The sequence below is a fragment of the Triticum aestivum genome, chromosome 6B (genome assembly GCF_018294505.1).
Source record: "Triticum aestivum cultivar Chinese Spring chromosome 6B, IWGSC CS RefSeq v2.1, whole genome shotgun sequence".
NCBI classification, from domain to species: Eukaryota; Viridiplantae; Streptophyta; class Magnoliopsida; order Poales; family Poaceae; genus Triticum; species Triticum aestivum.
The window spans coordinates 729,507,780-729,530,668 of NC_057810.1; the positions used below are offsets into that span (position 1 = coordinate 729,507,780).

The 22,889-nt window shown below is 46.1% G+C and overlaps 1 long non-coding RNA gene across 1 annotated transcript; it reads left to right on the top strand.

The window, feature by feature from the left end:
• Window positions 1–8,263: 8,263 nt before the first annotated feature.
• Window positions 8,264–10,471, top strand: LOC123135277 (uncharacterized). The gene is made up of 3 exons (XR_006465901.1): window positions 8,264–8,509; window positions 9,154–9,678; window positions 10,018–10,471. It is a non-coding gene; the product is annotated as an uncharacterized lncRNA (long non-coding RNA).
• Window positions 10,472–22,889: the final 12,418 nt, after the last annotated feature.

The window sequence follows — 22,889 nt, forward strand, 5'->3', positions numbered from 1 at the left end:
CCTTAAGCTCTTGAAAAGGTTGAAACTTGGCAAGGTATCATCATTTCACCCGCATAGCATGTGCAAAAAAGTAGAGAGGGTTACGGCAAAAACTAGATGCACTTCGTGTACAAACTGGACAATCTCTTAGGAACTATCAGGGTTTCGCACGAAAACTCATCTGTTACACTGGCTATTCAACATTTTAATAACTTAGTACAACTCCGGACTTTTTTGGCGTTCAGATGCACAATTCAAATCCATGTCATCAACTTTCAACCCTTTCTGACATAATTTGCTATTTTCGATGCATTTACTGATTTGTTTTCAGAGCTAAATCACCGTGAAAGTGAAAAGCACTACAAAATGAACTCTGAAAAGGTTGAAACTTGGCAAGGTATCATCATTTCTCCCGCATAGCATGTGCAAAAAAGTACAGAGGGTTACGGCAAAAACTGGATGCACTTCGTGTACAAACTGGACAATCTCTTAGGAAGTATCAGGGTTTCGAACCAAAACTCATCTCTTACACCGAGTATTCAATATTTTAATAACTTAGCACAACTCCGGACTTTTTTTGTGTTCAGGTGCACAATTCAAATCCATGTCATCCACTTTCAACCCTTTCTGACATAATTTGTTGTTTTCGATGCATTTACTGATTTGTTTTCAGAGCTAAATCACCGTGAAAGTGAAAAGCACTACAAAATGAACTAAAAAATCACTACTAATATGAATATAATGATAAAATACACTAATATTAAATATAAGAAACTCTAAATACAGCAAAAAACTACTCACAAATAAATAGAAGAAAATATATAAACCACAAAAGAAAAAACTATATGAAAAAAATTATTTTCGCGCTGCCCAGTGGGCCTGCTCGGCCTTGGGTGTGCACATGCAGGCCCATAAGGCCCAGCAGGCTCACAGGGCAGCGCGGTAAAGTTAGGCCCAGAGGCCTGCATTATATACGAGCTCGAAGGAGCAGCGGTGGCTGGGTTTATAAACCAGTGCGGCTGCCCTTTGCTCGGCGAGGTGGGACTAAACGATGAGCAGCGCGGAACGGGAGCGCACCCCCTTTACTACCGGTTCGTGGCTCAAACCGGTACTAAAGGGTGGGTCTTTAGTACCAGTGGAGCCACGAACCGGTACTAAAGGGGGTTCCTGGCCAAATTTAAACTTTACTACCGGTTCCTGGCTCCAACTGGTACTAAAGGCCTCCCCTATATAACTGATGTCTACTACACAACCTTCTTCTCGTAGACGTTGTTGGGCCTCCAAGTGCAGAGGTTTGTAGGACAGTAGCAAATTTCACTCAAGTGGATGACCTAAGGTTCATCAATCCGTAGGAGGTGTAGGATGAAGATGGTCTCTCTCAAACAACCCTGCAACCAAATAACAAAGAGTCTCTTGTGTCACCAACACACCCAATAGAATGGTAAATTGTATAGGTGCGGTAGTTTGGCGAAGAGATGGTGATACAAGTGCAATATAGATGGTAGATAAAGGTTTTTGTAATCTGAAATTATAAAAACAACAAGGTAACAAGTGGTAAAAGTGAGCGTAAACGGTATTGCAATGATAGGAAACAAGGCCTCGGGTTCATACTTTCACTAGTGCAAGTTCTCTCAATAATAATAACATAGATAGATCATAAAACAATCCCTCAACATGCAACAAAGAGTCCCTCCAAAGACACTAATAGCGGAGAACAAACAAAGAGATTATGATAGGGTACGAAACCATCTCAAAGTTATTCTTTCGGATCGATCTATTCAAGAGTTCGTACTAGAATAACACCTTAAGACACAAATCAGCCAAAACCCTAATGTCACCTAGATACTCCATTGTCACCTCAAGTATCCTTGGGCATGATTATACGATATGCATCACACAATCTCAGATTCATCTATTCAACCAACACAAAGTACTTCAAAGAGTGCCCCAAAGTTTCTACCGGAGAGTCAAGACAAAAACATGTGCCAACCCCTATGCATAGGTTCATGGGCGGAAGCCGCAAGTTGATCACCAAAACATACATCAAGTGGATCACGTGAATATCCCATTGTCACCACAGATAAGCACGGCAAGACATACATCAAGTGTTCTCAAATCCTTAAAGACTCAATCCGATAAGATAACTTCAAAGGGAAAACTCAATCCATTACAAGAGAGTAGAGGGGGAGAAACATCATAAGATCCAACTATAATAGCAAAGCTCGCGATACATCAAGATCGTGCCATAGAGAGAACACGAGAGAGAGAGAGAGATCAAACACATAGCTACTGGTACATACCCTCAGCCCCGAGGGTGAACTACTCCCTCCTTGTCATGGAGAGCACCGGGATGATGAAGATGGCCACCGGTGAGGGATTCCCCCTCCGGCAGGGTGCCGGAACGGGCTCACGAGAGGTTTTTGGTGGCTACAGAGGCTTGCGGCGGCGGAACTCCCGATCTATCTTGTTCTTCGATGTTTTTAGGGTATATGGGAAGATATAGGCGAAAGAAGTCGGCCGGGGGAGGCTCGAGGGGCCCATGAGACAGGGGGCGCGCCCTCCTATCTCCTGGCCTCTTCGAAGCTTCCCTGTCTTGTACTCCAAGTCTCCCGGATCATGTTCGTTTCAGAAATCACGCTCCCGAAGGTTTCATTCCGTTTGGACTCCATTTGATATTCCTTTTCTTCGACATACTGAAACAGGCAATAAAACAGCAATATGGGCTGGGCCACCGATTAGTAGGTTAGTCCCAAAAGTAATATAAAAGTGTCTAATACAGCCCGTAATCATTCAAAACAAATAAGAAAATAGCATGAATGCTTCATAAATTATAGATACGTCGGAGACGTATCAGCATCCCCAAGCTTAATTCCTGCTCGTCCTCGAGTAGGTAAATGATAAAAGAAAGAATTTATGAAGTGTGAATGCTAGCAGGGGCACAAGTTTGATCAATGATAATTTCAATCACCTTTTCTAGCATGATTATATGTCATAATAGTAGTTCATCTCGTAAAACTTCTCACGAACAAGTAACAAGCAATTCACATGTTAAAGCATAGACCATAAACTTTCTTGAAAACTAGCAAACTTCATTCTTAGTCATCAAACAATTGCAATTCATCTTATTTTTAGGAAGGGTCTATGTCAGAGCTTTGATTTAGCAAACTCCACATACTCAACTATCATATAGTCTTCTACAATTGCTAACACTCACGTAATACTTATGGTTATGGAGTTTTAATTGGACACTAAGAAAGATAGGGGCTTATAGTGTTGCCTCCCAACGTATTCACCTTTGGGTGATGTCAACAATAATAGTTCATGCTAACTCCACATACTCAACTATCATATAGTCTTCTACAATTATGAAAAAGGGAAAGGTGAAGATCACCTTGATCTTGCATAAAGTAAAAAGACATAAAGTAAAAGATAGGCCCTTCGCAGAGGGAAGCAGAGGTTGTCATGTGCTTTTATGGTTGGATGCACAAAATCTTAATGCAAAAGAATGTCACAACGACTGCGAAGACCAACGCGGCCTGTGCGACAGAAATTTCCTAGTTGATGATAGGCGCTTCAGCATCAAGTTGGATGAGACCTTCGAAGTGGATACAGTAAGTCACAACGACAAATCTTTTTTCATAATTAAGCATGACCTATATATGCTTCATTTGCTTCAACTTATTATTTTAAATTTTCACTGTTCTACTACCGTATCCCCTGCCATGCAAGAATTTTTGTCTTGGATAAGATAGGTTTCAGTCGTAACAAAACTATGGAGGTAAAGAGAGTTTACTTGAAGACCGAGCATGGTTATACCTTCAACGTCAAATTATATAATCAAGAAACCTACACCCATTTTGAATGCAAAACTTGGCAAGCACTATGTAAGGCTTATGCATTTGAGCCTGATATGTTTATCACCTTTGATATTCGTCTCGAAGATGATATTGAAGGTAATAGAGACATTTGGGTCGATGTGCAGACGCCTCCAGTTCTACCATTATGTGAGTTTCTCATGCCATATTTATGTTCGATATTGTTTTTTCAAAAATAGTTGACAACTAATTTCTATTGACAGCTTATTTCCATTCAAGCAAACATGTCCAGCGCTTGGTAGACAGGACCGTCCACTGTCTCGGGGCTGAACTAAACTACGAGGAGATAAGTCAATATGTTTCATGGCTTGAGGATCTTGATGCTGTCAAGAGAAATTATTTTCCTAGACTTGCAAATCTTAGTACTCAAAACGTGCGACCAATAGTGTTCGTATTGAACTACGGTCACATGTATTTAGGAAAGATGGTAAGATTTTTACTATTTATCCTCAGTGCATCTTTTGCATACATTATTTTTTTAAGCTAAACTTCATGTTGCTAAGTATGATACTATACGATGTTCTCTTCAACAGGGACTCCCGATGATAGTTGTGCCTCAGTGGATCTCTACTAAAGGTCGCATGTCAATTGTTAGCTTACGGCCAAGACATCCTACATTACACACGAGTGCATTCAGGATTTCTAGAACCGAGGAATGCTTAGTAGTGAAAGACTGGACCAAAATTGTGAATGATCGCAGAGAAGTACTAGGAGTCAACAAGCAGAAGCGCAACCCACGATTAGGAGACAGGTTCGTCTGCATGCTCCAATATGATGATCATGAGAGCTACACATGTTCTATGCCATTTTACCTGAGAGAGAGCAGCAGGAGTGATTAGCATGCTCTTAGTACTTTCCTCTCATGTCCGTGTTCTTCGTCCTGAATTTAATCTCAAAGAGTGATCATGTTGAACTCGATGATATCTTTCCTTCTGATACAAAGTGAATGTTTCTTCTTTAAGCTGATATTGATGGCGATTAGATAGCGGTAATGACTATGATGATTAAACAGTGATAATGACGACTATAATGATTTTTAGCTAGCTAGTATACCGTTAACTTGTTGGTGATGATGATGATGATGATGATGATGAGTTATTATATCATTTATGAAAGAAACCGCAGATTAGTTTCAACTGGATGGATCCTAGCTAGCTAAGTGATCACTTTAGCTAGGATCCATGCATGCATCCAATTGAAACTAATCTGCGGGTACTTTCACCTAATGATTTAACAAATCATTATAATGTAAAAACAATCTCTAAATTAAATTGAAAACACAAAACTAAAGGAAAAATAAAAAAACCAAAACCCCCCGAACATTTAGTACCGGTTGGTGTTACCAACCGGTACTATAGGTCTCCCCGCACCCGGCCCTGGCTCGTGCCACGTGGTGGCACTTTAGTGGCGGTTCGTGACGAACCGGTACTAAAGGGAGGACCTTTAGTCCCCCACCCTTTAGTGTCGGTTACACAATCAGCACTAAAAGCCCTTACGAACCGGTGCTATAGCCCGGTTCTGCACTAGTGACTTTGCACTTTGCCAGGATGGTCGTTCATGTGTGTGTGTGTGTGTTGTGTTGGTTGTGTGCATCCTAATTATATAGAGGCCGGATGTGTACTCATTATGATTGTATCTCTCGATGCTACTCTATGAGTCAATGTAAAACACCCTTTATCGGAAAGAAGGGAAAACATGGCATGTTTGGGACTACTCTCCTCCATCAAAATCAGTTTCGCGCCACCATATTCATTTTGGAGCAGTTTCATACAGAAGTTCCAACTCTTCCAAAGAGAATGTTTGGCTTTCATCTAGCTCCAACTTCAAGAATGGGAAATCTATTTGATTCGATGAGTGGGGAAAAACGAAGGGGTATTCACTTACTGGTGGCAGTGGTTGGTAATTTCCTTCTAACTCCAGCTTCTACAGTTTTTTTTGGATCACCTCCTAAAGAGCTTCACAAAAGATAGGGAGTTGTACCCCAGATTCTAGTTTTTTTTTGAAACGGCATTATCGTGAAGCTACCCCATTTGGCTTGCGTTTTCTAGAACGAAGCTAAATTTCAAGGAGCGGGGTAGTTCCAAACATGCCCTTAACGTACGTCGTCATTGATGGACGGTGGGGAACGGCGGTGGTGGGACAAAGCCGAAGAACTATCTGATGTCATTGGTAGGCGATTCGATGCGTGCTTTGTTTCCTAAATTAATTTTGACATTTTTATTTCCTAATTAAGGTGATTAGGATCGGATGCATGACTCGTTTCCTAATTGATTACATTTTTCATTCCTAATTAAGGTGATTCTGATCTGGTTCGTGATTGATTTCCTAAATTATTTTGACAGCTTTTAATTTCTTATTAAGGTAATTTGATGTTATTGATATACCGTGTGCAGGATCTGGTGTAGGCTCTGGCAGAACATTGATCGCCTATGTTGTGTAGATATTTCAGAAAGCGTGCGTATCCAGCCAGATACTACCCTGATACGGCTGGATATGTATCCTATTCATATCCTTTGATTTATTGATTTAAAAATAAATTAATGTTTGATACGTCTGAGATACTGCTGCAATACATTTTGGATACGGGAAATCCTTCGTTTAATGTGAAAATCCCTTGACTCCATGGAGCCACCATACGTCTCCATAAATTCTCAGCTGGTCGAGTCCTCTCCTCTCCCACATGGTTTGTCCTTCTGAATTCCAATCCAATTACTTATCGGTCTCCAGCTCACCGCCGGCAGGACACTTGCGCCTCTCACATGCCGGAGGTATGTCTCTTTGATCTCCCTTCCGTTCTCGGATCTCTCTTCCCCATAAATACAAAAAGTATGCTTCATATCAAAAAACTCGTTATTTTTCATATTTTTAATAATATATACATATACACGATTGTATCTCTATCCTAGTTTTTAGAAAAATGGTGTATCGGGTGTTTCCCCGTATCGTGTATCCGATGCATATCCAAGTATCCATGCAATGTAGTTGATCGTGAGCCGTTTGATCAGGCGGCGGACCATCAAAATAATATGGACTCTTAGATTTCGTTAGATGGATCAGACAGACTAGGAAGAACCTGGTTATCCCGTGTATACTTGGCGGTGTGGCTTTAAGAGAATTAAAGTTCTGTCTTTCATAAGTAGTAGAGATACCACTACCCTGCCCTCGACAGCTCCTAGAGGCTAGAAGGCGTAGTTTTGTCTGAAGTGGTAACGTACGCCCTCCTCTCTCCCACCCCTCCATCTCCAGTCTTCTACTCCTCAATCGAATTTGCTTCGCTCATCTCACCGTGCTAGCCAGGCGCAGCAACTAGAGGCCGGAGAAGTTAAGGATGATGGGGCAGTCGCCGACGCGCGCGTTCTAGTTCACGCACGAGGAGGTCGCGCAGACGGAGGAGCACCTGCGTGACCTCAATGGCATGCCACACCATACCGTCATCCAGGACCTCACTGACAAGTTCAACTCATCCGCCGATAGCTCTGGTAAGATTCCCGTCCACTACAAGCAGGTAGTACAGTTTCCCTTCCTGTTGTCCAAGATCCCCGTCTGCCCTATTTCCATATTGCGATGTATACATGTGGGTTTGTGGGTCGGCGCAGGTGCAGAGCTGGCTCAACAACCGGAACTTCCCTTGCAACTTCCCTTGCGTCAGTGGAACCAGGTAGTCTTGGACTGCTGCTGCAAGTACTTTCGGTTATGGAACCAGGTCCACACCTGCGACAACCCACAACCTCACAAGTATAGATCACAATGCAATAAGGAAATAGGGCGGACGAGGATCTTTGGCAACGGGAAGGGAAACCATAATACCTACTTGGACTAGACATGAATCTTGTCGGAGCGCTCGGTAGATGCGTTGAACTTGTCGGTGAGGTCCTGGATGATGGTACAGTGCGGCATGCCATTGAGGTGACACATGAGCTCCTCCATCTATGCGACCGACATGTGTGTGGACCTGAATGCGGGCCTCAGTGGCCGATCTGTCATCCTTAACTTCTCAGGCCCTTGGCTGTTGTGCTTGGCTACCACGGCAAGATGAGCTGAGCAGATTCGACGAAGGAGTAGAACACTGGAGATGGAGAGGCGTGGGAGGGAGGAGGGCGTATGTTAACCCTTCAGAGACAGGTGCAGCCGTTGTGGGAGCGACTAGGATAAAAGCTGAGCCTAGGGTGCAAAAATAGAAAAAACATTTGGGCCCTCGGATTGATGATCGATGGTGCAAGTTATCTGTGCAGAAAGACCCCTCGTTTATGTATACTTTTCCCCGCGGCGTCCTCCTCTTTCCAACGAGAGTCCCCGCCCATCTCTTTATCGATTTGCCTGACGGTGGCGGCGGCAATCCAGATCCGGTGCAGAGCTTGAGGGCTACGCCGACGGGAGGTGCTTGACTACATCTTGCCGCAAACCATCGACGTGCACCACGTCGCCGCCTTCTACGAGGATGTACTCTGCTCCGCGCGCGTCCCTTCTCCCTATGGTTTCCAGGTCGTCTGTCTCCTCCTCACGGGCACCCCCGCCGCCATGGGCTACTGCACCCAGGGGGTGCGGGTGCCCCGCCCGCGTAGCTGCCCAGGATACACCACACGGCCTTCTTGAAGCCCGCTTCTGTCACATCTGCAACAAGGAGGAGCCCACCCTGCCAGCAGCCAAGCTGCAAGGTTGGTACCCATGGTTTTAAATAGCCCGCTATAGCTCCGCTATAGCATGCTATAGCGTTTAGAAGAGGTCCTGCGCTAAGGATCTTTTGTCCAAACACATGAGTAAACATTTTAAATAGCTCGCTATAGCACCGCTATAGCACGCTATAGCATTTAGAAAAGGTCCGCCGCTAAGAGGCTTAGCGCGCTATTTAAAACTTTGTTGGTACCTCGCTGCTTTCCTGTAGTGCCGATGAGGTGATACAGTGATTTTCTTTGTTGTGCATAATTATTAGCTTGGAGATCTTTAATCTCTCAATGCTTTGGTTACATTGATTAGGAAACGTGTTAATGATAGTGAAGTTACAGAGACTGTGGTGACATTGCATTCCACATTTGGAGGTGCTGTGTAGTAGGCAGCAAAATGGGTTGCACTGGACTGTTGCATGTGATTAGTTCATTTTAGGAGTTCAGAACAGGTGGTTAACAAAGGAATGATGGACTGGAACTGTTACTTTGTTTACTTGTAGTTTTCTGTGTCTATGCTATTGTCCGACTGAGGATTTCGTCTTTGATTGGCATCCTAGTTCAGCGATGTTCAAATTTCTTCATAATACTTTTTGTACATCCCTCGTTTGATGTTGTTTGCTAAGATTCGTTTGTAGCCATGGTGTCGGTCAAATGGTGTTCAAAATATAAATGTCGGAGCTGCTACCTCATTTGCAGCGATTAATTTCCCAGTGCTTCTCATTGATGATTTCAGTACACCGGAAAAGAACCAATCATTCTCTAACGAGGTACCCACACAGCTGAATTTTAATCTAACATAATTTCTTATATCTGTCCAAGTTTAAGTCCCTGAATTTATTCATGTTTGATAGGACATTATACACACTTATCACATGTGTCACTTGCCTTTAAATCAAAACTCTGTTGCAGTTTTCTTATTCTATATGAGCATTCATGAATCATGCTTTTCTGATTGCTTGGGAGTCAACTAAACTTTGATATTTAAACAATCAGAAGTTGTAACTTGCAACACCATAAAATTGCACTTTCACTTTTCCAATTATACAAGAGATTCGTCCTTGCTGTGAATATATTTTGCCAGATGGTACTCCTTTTTCTTTTCTCTAGCCTGACATACGTCTTTGTGCTGCAGCATTTTAACAGGGTTTCTATCATTTGTGGTGGGTTGTTCCTTTTCATCATGTACGAGTTTAGAAAAGCAAACGAACTTCAGTTCCATTCTTAATTGTTGAACACCTACACGATTAGGACACGAGCTATTATTCAAGTCTAGAAATTTGTAGTATAAATACGAAGTAAGCACTATGCCACTACTGCAAGCAATTCTTTTGGGTCTGTACACAACCAATGTTGGTATTTCACTTGCAAGGGTGCACTACTTTGTTCACTGTTTCAGTTCTGGCAATTTTACTTAACTCACTTACAACTGTTTAGTCCACCAAAGAGCATCATTTCTAATTTCTTGCCATGTGATGTAAACCACATAAATGTGTTTGCAGAGACGAAGAATCAGGAGTACAAATGGAGAGAAGAAGCATTTAGGAAAGGCTTCCCTTGCTTACCAACCACGTGAGCGAAACTAATTTGTCTGATAATTTTAATTTATTTAGTAAGCCTATGCATACAGCCGCACAGACTTGTGCTGCTGAATCATACTTGTTTGGTGTGATCTCTCCCTTCAGATGAAACAAGATGAGCAAGAAGAAGTTGAGCTAGAGGCAAAGGTCAACTGACGTGTTTTCTATGTACCATGAAGATAGTAAAACTGATGCAATTTTAGTTGCAATGGTTCTCGGTCATGTACTAAAATGGCCATCTCATGTTATGTAACATTTGATATGCATGCAAGTGGATCAGAAGGACCCAGAAAATGGATACCTTGCTGAAATCCATTTTCACCATTATATTCAGATGTGGGTGTGTATTGCCAGATAAAGTTAATGTTGGCTTTAATTTAATATATGCATAATTTTTACAAAGGAAAACATTATTTTTCTTGTTTAATTGCTGGGCTATTCCCTATTTATCCAGATCTATGGTCATGTTATTTTACTTTTCATTATGATAATTCTGTTAAACTTCTAATGCTTGGTTGTGAAGATCAAGCTACAAGACATACAAGTGTCATAAGGTGTTTACTGAGTCTGGACTAATGTGAATCATCTTTTGTGTTCTATTTTGTTTCGGATGGTCCACTTTCTCATGTACACAAAGACATGCAACGCTGTGAAGATTTGGAAACGGATGAAAAGCTTGAGGTTGTTACTGCAAATGTCATGTTTATATCTAACTAGAACTAGGGTGTGCTCCATAAAATGTACAATAAGTGGGAGCAGACCCCTTCCTTCAGAATCTGTACCATCGGTCTATAATCTGACGGCTCAGATTGCATTTTTCTATTTTTGCACCTGTACATCATCTTCTATTGTAGTCGTTCCCAGCCGTTGTGCCTACTTTTTTGAGATAATGGCGGTGCATCCCTAGGTGGCCTCGATGTCTCCTTGGGAGTGGAACAACGTCGGCACAGCGATGTAATCGCCCACGTCCGAGCGAACATGCTCTAGCTCCAACGGAACGCGAGAAAGCCATCACATCCGTGTGGCATCACTCAGGCAACCCGTGGTTGGGCCCTGGAGACTGTGATCGATATTGAGGAGAAGCTGAGGTCTTCGAACCCCGGTATCCCCACGTGTTGCATCGATATATTTGGTTCGGGCTCTCCACCGAGAGGAGCAGCGCCGTGTTGCTACATACTATATGTTTTTTTTTTGTTTTTTTTATTTTTTTTTGCGGGGAGCTGCATATATGTTACACACACGCAGCACAACCCCGGAAGAACTCTCACATCGACCGGGCGCATACCACGGTACCGACGGAGACTACATCTTCCTTAGGTCCCTCCCCATCGGCTCGACACATACCGTCACCGTGGCGCGGCAACAAACCACCGCAATACATCGATACACAGTGGTGGTTTTTATACCCAGGTGCACACACGAACACGACCACTAACCCACGCACTAAGCTAGCTAGCTAACTAACCTTATCCAGCAACTCATGCATGCATGCAGCTCGCCGATACGGCCGATTCGGACGTAGCGCCCACGCGAGCCCTCCGCTGCGCACGCATGCCTAGCGGCTTGCTCACCCAGGCCGCGCACACGATGCGTTCCAGCTCCTACGTTGCTTGTCCTGTACCCGAGTTGGCCCAGTTTGTTTTATGGATTGCTCTTTCTTGAATTGGAATGTGAGGGGTTTAAACAACCCAGCGAAGAGAAGGGCGATTCAGATTTTTGCTGCTGAGCTTAAGTGCAGTGTTGTCTAAAGACGAAGATCAGTGGCATGGCTCGAAGCATTGTGGTGGACACACTGGGGCCGCGCTTCGCTGATAGCTTCATCTCGCTACCGGCTGTTGGCTCAAGGGGGGGGGGGGGGGGGTATTCTCATTGCCTGCTCCGAGGATTATGAGATCGCGACAGAGCCTCTGGCGGCCGGTGAATTCTCGATCTCTGGGACAATTAGGAGAAGGGCTGGTGGAGTTTGTTGGTCGATCACCGGCGTGTATGGGCCACAATTGGAGGCGGACAAGGTCCACTTCATTGATGAGCTGAAGAGAATAAAGCATCATATGCTGCCGCAATGGATGACGATGAGAGACTTCAATATGATCTCGCGAGCAAGTGACAAAAGCAACAACAACATCAACAGGCGGATGATGGGCAGATTTAGAGCAGCCATAGATGACTTGAAACTAATTAAGTTTCCGCTGTTTGGGAGAAGATTTACTTGGTCAAGCGAGCGCGAGAATGTAACCCTCACAAAGATTGACTGGGTCATGGTGTCCAGTGAGTGGGAGGCGGAGTTCCCTCACTATCAACTGTCTCCTGCCTCAGCAAATATATCAGACCATTGCCCGCTTGTGCTCAGACGAATGGATGCATCTCCTCACAAAGCATTTCGTTTTGAGAACCACTGGCTAAATTGCCCAGATTTTGAAGGGATTGTGGCTCATGCATGGGCAAAAGAGGTCAAAGTCCAGAGACCCAATCAGGGTGTTGCACACCAAAATGACAAGGACTGCAAAGGCTCTCAGAATTTGGAGCAAGCACAAGAGGAGATGGGTCGTCTTCATGTCCAGGCTAGATAATGAGGTCATCTTCAGACTGGACCTGGCTCAAGAGGAGAGGGCGCTTTCAGAGGAGGAGAGACACCTGAGAGGTCTGCTCAAAGCTAAGCTGCTGGGCATTGCGGCTGTCGACAGGGCAAGGTAGCGGCAAAAATCCAGAATTACTGATATAAAAGAGGGGGACGCTAGTACCCGGTTTTCCACCTAAGAGCGAGTGACCACCGGCGGAAGAATCACATCCCGGTCCTTCAGGGAAGAGATGGGCCAGTCTCCGACCATATTGGGAAGGCCGACATCCTCAGAGATCGGTTAAAGAATTTGATGGGCACGCCTTTCGTGCGATCTGCAACACTGGGGATGCCGCGAGGTCAGCTCGAGCACCTGGACGGGCGTTCATGGAGACTGAGATTTTGTCGGCGATCAACGAAATGCATGGTGAGAAAACACTGGGGCCTGATGGATTCACCGGGGCTTTCTTCGAGAGATGTTGGATGATCATAAAAATGGATCTCCTTGCTGCTGTTAACTGTGTTCACAATCTCCGCGGAAGGAATTGGGATCCGTTAAATACGATGAATATTGTTTTGATCCCTAAGCATGCGGAGGCGCATGATCCAGGGGATTTCAGGCCAATAAGCCTAATGCGTAGTGTCCCGAAGCTGGTCAGTAAGATGCTCACATCCCGGCTGGCCCCTGAAATCCACAACCTGATCACGCATAATCAGAGTGCCTTCATTTGAGGACGGTCCATCCAAGACAATTTTCTATACGTCAAGAATGTGATCAAAGTGGCTCACTTGTCGAAATCCCCCTGGTTCTCCTAAAGCTTGATGTAGCGAAGGCTTTCGGTTCCGTGTCATGGGGATATCTATTTGAGATCATGGAGGCCATGGGATTTGGACAAAGATGGAGGGACGTGATTGCTTTGATCTTGGCATCCTCCTCCTCCAGAATTCTGTTGAATGGAACACCCGGCTCACCGTTTGCTCACATGCGTGGCTTGAGACAGGGAGACCCTCTGTCCCCCTGTTGTTTATCATTGTTGTGGAACCGCTGCAGAGACTGCTTGAGATGGCCACGGAGAAGAATATTTTGAAGCCTTTGGGAACGCGCATGGCCAGATTCTGGGCGAGTTTCTATGCCGATGATGCGGCACTCTTCATCAACCCGGCGCAAGAAGAGATTGCTGTTGTCCAGGCCATCCTAGAAATGTTTGGGAACGCCTCTAGACTCAAAACAAACATGGCAAAATCAGTGGCGTACCCAGTTGCTTTCCAGGCCAGTGACTTGCAACATTTGTTGGTTGATGTTGGGATTGTGCAAGGCTCCCTTCCCTACCAATACTTGGGATTACCCTTTGGGATACGAAAACCAAAGAGAGTTGAGATTCAACCGCTGATTGATAAAATGGCCGGGAAAATTCTTTGAGGAAAGGCAGAATGCTTAATAGGAGAGGAAGATTAGTGTACATCAACTCGGTGGTCACGGCAACGGCAGCTTACTTCTTGACAGCCTTTGCCCCGGATAAGTGATTTATTAAGAAGGTGGATAAGTTGAGAAGAACCTTTCTTTGGGAGGCCGAAGATGCAAACATTGGAGCGAAAAGCCTTGTCAACTGGAAGCAAGTTTGCTCTCCAATAAGATGTGGTGGGCTTGGGGTAAAAAACATTGAATGCTTCAGTCGTGCTCTCCGTCTAAGGTGGGAATGGTTTCGATGGGAAGATGAGGATAGGCCATGGAAGGGCTCGCCGACGCCTAGCGATGAGATGGATAAGCAGTTGTTTTCGAGCTGCACGTCGATTCAGCTGGGAGACGGCAGCATTGTGGCGTTCTGAAGGGACCGATGGCTAAAGGGGAATGCCCCATGTGTTATGTTTCCTGAACCGTACCATCTGGCCAGATTCAAGAAGATGTCGGTTAGAGAGGTGCTCCACAATGGAAGATGGATGCTTGGGCTGCAGAGAATGACAACGGAAAGGCAGCTTAATCAGTTCGTTCGGCTTTGGGAGGAACTTCAATCGATCCAGCTCACGGACAGCAAAGACAAGATCCTCTGAACCCTGACTGCTAATTGAAAATACTCTGCTGTCTCTGCTTATGACGCCCACTTTGTGGCAAGGACTGGGCTGGGCTGACCCAAGTGTGGAGGGGCAAGATGGAAGGAAAAGTTAAATTCTACTTATGGTTGCTGCTGCAAAACAGAAATTGGACGGCGGATCGCCTGCAAGCGAGGGGGTTGCCGCACAATGACCTATGTTGCCTTTGTGATCAAGAAAAGGAGACGGCCGAACACATCACCCTGACATGCTGCTTTGCGAAAGAGGTTTGGCTCCAGTTCCAGCAAGCTGATGACAGGATGGGCATGGTGGCCTCCTCGGCAACCTCGATTGGAGATTGGTGGTGTCGGCTATGCACATGCGATGGAACCAAGGACAAGAACAGAGATGAAATCACACTAGCTGCATACATAGCGTGGAACCTATGGAAAGAAAGAAATCGTAGGGTCTTTGAGCAGAAGGAGCTGACGCCGACTGCACTTGCTAGACTGATAAGAGAAGATGTCAAGCTATTTTATGAGGCCACCAGAGCGGCGGGCGCTGGGGACACATAAGAGCACATGGCGTCGTTTTATTTTCATTTTCTTTCTCTTTCACCTGTCAATACTTTCTGACGAAAGGTCGGGCTCCTGGCCTGGTTTTGTTCGAATTGTGTAAAACTTCTATTCTTCTTTAATGCAAAAGCAGAGCTCCTGCTGTTCAAGTCAAAAAAAAAATGCAATTATATGCATTTTTATGAGTGCCTATTCCCGGTGTTGTTTGTTGATAGTAATTTCCAAGTCCATGAATTTTGTAAATTGACCTTTTTTCCATGTGATAGGTAATTAAGTGATTGCATATTTTTGTACATCACGTGCTACTTTACGTATTGAGATGTGTGACTGTATATCCGACAAAATTCGACCGAGAAGTAGACTCGAGGATATGCAGATCAGTTGAGTCCCTCGAGGTTCGCATAGAAGCATTACTCATGGAAATCATGGTGTGACCCTCCTGCGTCCCCCGTCCCGCCCCCCCCCCCTCGCCCCCCGCGGGCGGCCAGGAGGGAACCCTAACCGCCCTCTCCTCCCTCCCTCGCCGCTGCCAGGGGGTGCAGCCGGGCGAAGCGCGGCTGGCGCCGGCGGCGGCGGGGAGATTTCGTCCTCTCGCGCGGGGCCCTGATGCGGGACGGGGCGGCCGGGCTGGGGTGCGGCGCTGGCGGCGGGCACTGCGGCATTGCGACGGCAGGGAGCCGGAGCTGTGCGGCGACGGCTTCTTGCCGGCTGCGCGACGGGCGTCGTGGTGGCGGAGCGTGCTGGGCGGCCGGTGGCGGCGGATGCTGCGGGTCAACGCAGCTCCGCCAGATCTAGCCGCGTCGCGACGTGGGCTGCGGGCAGCGAGGACGGCGGACGGCGCCGGTGCGGCGGTGGTCGTCCGTGGCAGCGGTGTGGCCTTGGCTGGTGTCCGGGACGGTGGTGCGTGCTTGGCGGCGGCGACCCCGTTCAGCACCATTTTGGTCTGGCGGGCGCGTGGGCGTCGGGCGGCGCGGGGGCGGGCTGCGACCTGGTGTGGTCATGGCCATGACCGTGGCCCATGGCGGCGCGCTAGTTGCTGCTGCTGGCGGCGGCGGTGGTGGCAGGTTGATTGCGGTGGCGGCCAGACTTTTCTAGCGTCGGCCCGTCTGTATGCTGCCTGTATGGGCCTTCGACCCCTCTCTTCGGAGTCCGTTCGCTTCTCTCACCGGAGGGCTGGCCTTCTCACGCTGCGGTCCATCATCCGTCTCGCACCCGATGACGTAGGACCGAGCTGGTCTCGCGCCCAGCAGCAGGACCGGCTCATCTCGTGCCCGGCAGCAGGACTACGCTTGTCTCGCGCCCGGCGGCAGGACTGCGCTCGTCTCGCGCCCGGTGTAGCAGGATGGCTCGATGGAGGCTTGTTGTGGCCGGCCTATTGGGTCTCGGCGTTGGGACCGGCTAGGGGTGTGAAAGGCGGATCCTTTCCGCCCGTCTCTGCGGTGGAGGTAGCGGTGGGGCGCGGGCGACTTGGTGTCAAGGTCTTGGATTCCGGGGCGGCGGCCCTGGTGGTGGTGGCGCGGTGCTCATGGGCAGAGCTCGTGCCTCGGTGTTGCCCGGCTATAACGGCCGTGTGGGGGCGTGGTAGCCGGGGTGTGGCGTTCGGTGTCGGTGAATATTCGCCGGGGTGAAAACCTACTCTATCTTCGGACGGACTGGCGACGGCGAAGATCGCTCTCTTCTTGAAGGCGTCGTCGCGGCTATCACTGCCCGTCGTGGTGCTCCAGGGGAAACTCTGATCCTCGGATCGGGCGGTGGCGACGCTCCGGTGCCGTATCCTTCCTGAAGGCACCGCCTTGGAGCCCACGGTTCGTCATATGCGGCTTCACTTCTTCGGATGAAGCTCCGGGCGGCTCTTGTAGTGCTAGGGTGTGTGTTGTTGCGCTCAGCGCCTATGTATCCTGCCTCTGGTGCGTGTGTGTGTTTGTGATGGGTGAGTGCGGTTGTACCGGGCACCGTGGATCTTTGCTTTATATATAAAGCGAGACGAAAGCCGTTTTCGGTAATCATGGTGTATTCCTATATACTCCCTTTATAAAGAAATATAAGAGCGTTTGATCATTAAAATAGTGATCGAGTATTAAATATTGTTGTCTGGTGCAATGTACTTTCTGAGAAGAGCAATTTTTGCACGTTCTGCAGCGAGGGGTCCTGTGAGTTGAATATCTTTGCCTGGACTCGTGCATAGGAGTACCGAGCAATCCTTTTTTTTTTTTGAAGAATCTGGGGTACCGAGCAATCTGGTGCACGGGCCATGGAACTGTGCGCCAACGGGACGCATTCCCCCTAAAAAATGTGGAAGCGGCAGGACTATATTTGCTGTTTTTTTTTCGGGATTCTTAGTTTTACATGGTATGTTTTTTGGTTTTTCTTCTGTTTCTTTCCGGCTTTATTTTGGTGTTTCTTTCAATTTTCGTTTTTTCTTGGTTTCTCCCTATTTTTCATTTTTCAACACATGTCTGCTTTTTCCCACACAATGCATATTTTTGTATACATAAGGAATTTTTTTAATACATGATTGATATTTTCTCATAAAATATTCTTGACTTTTCCTTTCAAATATGTGTTACCCATGTTCCAAATACATATTGGAGCATTTTTTTCAATTATAAAAAAATTGTATGGAACAAATATTTTTTTAAATATTATATTGTCACGAACAAATTTTTGAAACTCGTGAACCTTTTTCAAAATTTAATGTACATTTTATATGAATTATGTTATTTAAAAAAAGAAAGATTTTTTTAGATGCTAGATACTTTATTTTGAAATATGTGGCATTTTTTAATGTCACAATTGTTTTTGTAAAAATGGTTAATATTTTTTAACATTTGCTACCTGTTTCATTCACATCATACATTTTGCGCATAAACCAGAAACATTTTTCTATATACATTTAATAACTTCAAATGCATGATTAACATTTTTTTTTATTTTATGTAATATATATGCATTTACAATATTTCTAATATAAAAAATGTTAAAGAAGCAAATATAAAACATAAAAAATGTGTAGGAAAAATGGAAGGGAAAAATCATGTGTGATGTCAGCACAAAAACAAATTATGAAACTGATAGACAACATAAATGCACAAAATAGAGGACTATGATGAGGGTAAGCAATACTAAAATAGGAGTAAAATCGAAGCAACAGTAGCAATCACCAGCAGCAACACACAGGCGGCAGCAGCGCTCAAGCACCAGCAGGCCGGTGCACACCCACATCACCACGCCGCCTCCACGCGCAGGCCGTCGCCCCGCACAAGCACAGCGGCTCCCTGCACGGCGTGGCAGTTTTTTGTCAGGCCACAGCTGTCATAATCGAGGTTAAGTTTAACAACCCAACGAAAATCCTTCAAAGTGGTAGGTATGGGCGAACATTATTAAAGCAGTATATTGTTGGAACCCTAACCGTAATTGTCTTGGTTTTTTGCTATTCACTTCGGTTGAGAGCATAAAATAAAACCTTATCTATTTAAATTGCAAAAAAAAGGTCGTCCTCAAATGTTTTTTCACAAAAATCCTGTCGGACAATTTAATTATCACAGGAGCCTCTCAAGAGAACTGACATGTGTGTGCTGTCTCAGATAATGTTATCCACGACGATTTTGTTGAACTGTCTCGAATGACGATCTATCACATATCTCACAAAAGAAAAAAAGACGGTCTATCATGGAAGTTATGTACTACCGATGATGTATTATCTTATATAGGAGTACAATGGAGGGCAAGTAAAGTGAGTACGTACTAGTTAGGTAGCTATCCTTGTCTTGATCTTATCATGTTCTTCAAGAACAATGTATAGAAGTTTTTTTATCTCTAGGTACAATTTAGGGAGCAGTTTACCTGGACTTGCTATCCATACACTCCAGCAATGCTATTACAAATTCAACTCTTATTGAGTATTGTGTCGTCATTCTACTATTTTACTACTGATTTCCATCTCTCATCACAGTGTGGTCTCCCTCCGTTCCACACAAACAGGGCGGCGGCTTCTTTTCCTATCTTCTTCTCCAAAGCTTTCTAGGAGGCCTAGTATGCCTCAAACTAGATGAGCCGCGAGAAGGCCCTCTTCGCCGAGCTCGATGACAACATCTCCAGCAACGTCAAATTCGGTGACGACCCACCCCATCAACTCGTTCGGTAGCGCAGGTTGCATGCCACACTCACCATGCTGCTGAAAAGCGACAAGGCGGTAGGGGAGGTCATGAGCTGAGCAGACGATGGAGGAAGCGAAACGAGACGTACGGTGTGTTGATGGTCTGACTTGTTTAGTTCCCGGCAGGTTCATATATAAAAGTTGTACGATTGCGTCCACTACTGCCACCCTCACCTGATGCCGGCCTCCAATTCTAGTGGGATATCGTCACCGACTGATTTGCTGTACATTCTTCAGTATTTCAAGGACATGGCCAACTGCCAATCCGCACCTGACACCATCGAAGTTGTTGATCAGTAAATTCGTCCTACTTAGATTAGACGTGTGTTGCATGCTCCAGATTACAAAAAAAGGTAAATAATTGATCAAATAAGCTCCTAATTCGTTCTGCTTATAGGATGATGAAGATGTTAACAAGAGCCCTGGACAGATGTCAGATTCATAACATACTCCAATGTGATACAGTTCGTTATCGTGGCAGAGTTTTTTTTTTTTCAGTTTTATTACAAGCAAATTCTTTTTGAAGTACTTCCGTTCGTTTTGTTACTACGACATAACTTTGGCCAAAAGCTGAAACAAATGTCCACCGTGTAAAAGCAGGCAAATACATGAATGTAAGATAAGGTACGGCGTATGAATCAGAAAAGCTGCCTCACATACGTGCTAATGAAGTAATCAAACAACGAAAAGAACGTACCTGAAATGGTGGAGCCTCTCTGAAATTGTTTGCCTGGAGAACCTCTGACATAATGCTTGACATGGAAGCGATGAGCTGGCTGAAAGCTTCACTTGGAAGAGAGACCAAATTTGCCGCTTATTTCTAAATATGTTATGCCCCTAAGGTTATGGAATATCAGGATACTGTAATCCAGCACACTCGACTCATTAGATTTGAGAAGTGAAAAATCTGCCGTTTATCCTCATTGTTGGAAGTGTAGGAACTTCCCTGATGGACAACTCAGAAATTAGACCAGAAGGTGGAAGATGATGTGACAATATCAAACAAGGGCAATCATGGATGGTGAGTCTACGGAGATTCGATGTCCATTACTTTTGATCTCCTTGGGAAGGTAAAAATTGTAGAGGTGGACAAGTCGTTAGACTACTGCAAAATTCCAGGATTGGCATTCTAATCAACACCAACTTCTCCAGAGAAGGAACTGTTAACTCTCTGAGAACATGCAGGTCCATCAACTCCAACTCCTTGAGCGCCCTCATTTCTCTTAGTGGAAGGATTGGCCAGTTGCCGCAACAACATATATCAATGTAAGTGTCCAAGAATTTGCAAATGTCTTGAGCATGAAAAATTAGAGGGAAGAAAATTACTTCATTATACGAGGACACTGCCCGATGGAGAGTTTGCCGAGAGACGTAAACCATGACTTCTCCTGTGCATCGAAAGAAGAGTAACTCTGGAAAAGAGTGAACTCATTCAGTTGAGGGCAGTTCTTCATCATCAAAACCCTTAGACTGGAAGTCAATTCCATCCCATAAGAACCAATACTTTTTACAATTTTGGCATATCAATCAGGGTCAACTCTTCCAAGGAAGGAACTGAGATTTCCATCAAATTCAACATCCTGATCAATGTTAGCTTCCTAAGGGAAGGCATTTCAATAGATCGAAGAATTTTCCATTCCCTGCAGTTCTCTAGATGAAGTATTTGCAGTGAGGTAACCGAGAGCGTACTGGAAAGCCAGGTTGGGGAGGTAGCACCACCATATCATGTTATTTCAAGAGTTTTGAGATCCTGGTGTGGTTGGAGACCTTCAAGCACATTCTTTGCTGCCTCTGGTTGAAGGCTCGTGCTGTTATCCTCCCATGACAAGGACAATGTTTCTAGATACTCTTTGTCTAACAGCCTGGCTCCCCTCGCCTCTTCTTTAGTCTTCACATTTTGAAGTTGAGAAATTTCAAGTTGTACAAGCTCATCCATGGACTGAAGTTGACTTATCTCAAAACTGCCAACATTTTTAACCTTGAATCTTAGTTCCTGAAGAGACTTCATGTTGCCAACACAAGCTATTGCATGATGCACTTTCTCATGAGAAATAAAATGGCGCAAATTAACAAGATTATGCATATCGGCAGGAACAGCAAGATTGCCTGAAATACCCACATTCAATACTTGAAGGTGATAAAGTTATGTCAAATCTTCAGGAAGCGCAGTGTTACGGTCGACTCCATATTTTTTTTTAGAAAAGGAGGATGACCCCCGGCCTCTGCATCTATCTGGGAGATGCATACGGCCACTTTATTGATTATTCTCGAGGACCTTACAAAGTATTACAACAAAGTGTCTGAATCCACCGTCTTGGCAACACATGCCGCTACTCCTATCCAAAATGATGAAGGGGTGCTAGCTGGGCCACTACCCAAACCACTCACCTAAGCCTAACATCAAAAGCCGGAAGCTGAAACATATTCGGAAGCCCCAGCCGAGCCACATACCGGGTCTGGGGCACAATCCGGTCAGACGCACTCGTGTGTCGTCGCCGCCATCTTCCACAGGTCCATCTTCAGATCATATTGAGGCTTCTACCTTGTCAGGCCACTCAGCCATCGACGCCCCCATGACGCCAGACAGCATCCTCCTCCTGCACGAGTCCACCTCCGCGTATCAGGCACCGAGTCTCCACAGCACCATGCCGTCGAGATCCGCCACCATCAATGGTAAGATGAAGCACCGCTCCACCAAAGTCGTTGTCCTCTAGTCCCTCGAGTCTGTGTGCTCCTCCAAGAATGACGCCCCCAGGGGGGAAACGACACCAAAGAGCCGCCGTCATCCGATCTACTGATCTAGGGTTTCCCCCGGAGGTCGCAGAGAGTGGCCTTGAACATCTCCATGGCGATACCTTCAGAAAGGGAACGACGCAGACATCGTCGCCATCGCCGGCCTTGGCAATAGCCAACGGCAGGTTTTCACCCAGATCTGATCGAAGACCTCCATCTCTCGTGCACGGGTCGCCGCCGTCCTTGTCGGGATCTGGATGATCCCGCCTGCCAGATCTTAGCACGGAGAAGCCCGCCCACCGAGACCCTCCGGCCGAGCAGGGGAGGCCGAGGCCGCGCACACAGGATCAGATCCGCGATGGATCCAAGCCCGCGCCGCCGCCCCGGAGTCTGCTCCGCGCGCAGCCGCCACCGCCTGCCGAGGCTCGCCGCCGCGTGCCCCGCGCCCCGCCACCGCTCGCCGAGGCCTGCCGCCGCAGGACACCGCCGCCAGCCGCCTAGATCCGCCGCCCGCAGAAGAAGGGGAGTCGGGAGAGGGAATCCCCCCGCCGCCGCCGTCTGCCACGCGGGTTTCACCCGACAGCGTAACCCGGCAGCGGTGCAAGGAGGGGAGAAGGAGGGGGCGGCGGCTGTGCCTAGGGTTGGAGGCCCCGAGTCGTCCAGGGCGGGGGCGACGCGAGGGACGTGATGTCTTTTAAAATGGGGAGAGTTTCACTTCCCGGCCTCTGCACCAACTAAGGATGCA